The 1,665-nt window shown below is 66.7% G+C and overlaps 1 protein-coding gene across 2 annotated transcripts in view; it reads right to left on the bottom strand.

The window, feature by feature from the left end:
* The window catches only part of RNF145 (ring finger protein 145), a 55,650-nt gene extending 54,189 nt beyond the window's left edge, over positions 1-1,461 (bottom strand). The window contains exon 1 of one of the 2 annotated variants that reach the window (XM_025867122.2): positions 1,132-1,461. The gene's annotated coding sequence lies outside the window, so the exon portion shown is untranslated. The remainder of the gene's footprint in view (positions 1-1,131) is intronic. The other variant, XM_025867121.2, reaches the window with a different exon arrangement.
* Between the last annotated feature and the right edge of the window lie 204 nt (positions 1,462-1,665).

Below are 1,665 nucleotides of genomic sequence, written 5' to 3'. Positions count from 1 at the left end.
CCCCCCCCCCACGCCTTGCCTGCTGATCTCAGCTGCGTTTGAACTATAGTAACCCCAACCCAGCTCGCTGCAAAGCAGGCAGCGCAGCAGCAGGGCCGCCGCGGGGCTAGGGGGATTACGTTCGCAAAAAACTCTGCCAGTAGAGAGGCCCGTGCCAGGGAGCTCCCCTCCTGTCTGGCCAAGGGTACTGGCTCCACCGCGCCACGCACCAAAAAGCTTTCAAAGACAGACGCCGGCGAAGTTCATCAACCCCGAGCAGCAAGGGGACTCATTCCTAAAGGGAGGCCAAGGGTCTCGGGTGGAAAAAGCAGAAGAGGAGTAGGGTGGAGAAGGGATGGCAGACGAGAGAGGAGGGGATGGGGACAAAAAGGAAGGGATGGGCAGCGCTCTCACGGCAAAACAGGGCTGACAGATGGGATGCAGAGCAAATGGGCCCCCATTCAAAGTATGGCTTGGCAGGCCTTTCCGCACCCCCAAACAACCTCAAACCGCATAAAAAGAGGGAGGAGGAGGCTGAGTAGACCAAAGAAGGGTAAGTCAAAAGAAAAATGGGAAGGAAGCTTGGAAGCAAAGTGGACAAAGACGCAAAAGACGGAAAGTTGGGAGTGGAACTGGAGAAAAGGAGCTGGAAAGGAGCAGCTAGGAAACGAGTAGCTCAGTAAGGGGCTTAGAAAAGGCCTCGAAATGGGGTCCTGGGGAGGCGATGGGGCAGAGCTCAGAGAGAGGACATTAGGAATGCCGGGATAGGAGAGGGATGTCTCCAGGAGGGTGAGTAGTTGGGAAGGCGGCGCACAGGCCCGAGAGCTGGGGGAGGGGGCTCTGTGCGGGGCCCCGGGAGGGGAAGGCAGAGTCGGAGAGAGCCGGTGGGGGGCCAAGAGGTCCAAGGGAGCGACAGACGGTTAGGAGGGAGGGGGTGCAACGGGTGAAGAGGGGATGGGAACGCCGCCGACGCTGGGAGGAAGGAGGGAGGTGAAACGGGGCACGGAGCTCCCCTCTCGTCTGGCCCCGGGGCGAAGGGGGAGAAGAGGAAGGAGCGGGCAAAGGGGTGGGGGAGGGGAGAAGGGAGGATGTGCGGGGGGCGGGGACGCGACAGGATGAGAAGAGGCCAGCCGGGACGGACGGCTCGGTCACCTCGGGTTGTGGCCTCCCTCCCGGCAGGGTTGTGCCGCCGGCGGGCAGGCGGGCTCCGCAACTCCCCGGCTCTCTAGCCCGCCTTCCCGTTCTCCTCCAGCGGCGGCGGCGGGGGCCGGGACGGCGCGGCTCACAGCGGCGGTTCCTCCGCGCCGGGCCTTGGTTGCAGCGTCTTGGGAGGCGGCGGCAGCGGCGGCGGCAGCGGCCCGACCCGTGCGGTCACCATCGTCCGCGGCGGCAGGCGCTCGCGGGCCGAGCCCCTCAACAGCCGGCGGCGGCCATGGCCTACTGCGCTCGCTCCTCCCGCCCCCGGCGCTCTGCGGCGGCCGCTGTCCGCTCTCGCGCTCTGCGCCTGCGCGCGCTGCGCCCCTCCCCTTGACCCCGCCGCGCGCGCGCGCGCGCGCTCCCGCGCTCACTCATAATCGCACCGCCGGGTGTTCCCGCGCCGCCCTCAGTACGTGGGCGGGAGACACGCGCCTCCCGCGGCCCACGCCGCGGGCCTCAGGCAGCTATGGAGGCACATACCAGGCCGAC

This window comes from Callorhinus ursinus, unplaced genomic scaffold (genome assembly GCF_003265705.2).
Source record: "Callorhinus ursinus isolate GAN/ISIS: 27379988/994484 unplaced genomic scaffold, GSC_fseal_2.0 scaffold3, whole genome shotgun sequence".
Taxonomy (NCBI): Eukaryota; Metazoa; Chordata; class Mammalia; order Carnivora; family Otariidae; genus Callorhinus; species Callorhinus ursinus.
Note: the sequence above shows the minus strand (reverse complement) of the source record. Positions and strands in the feature narration are given on the sequence as shown.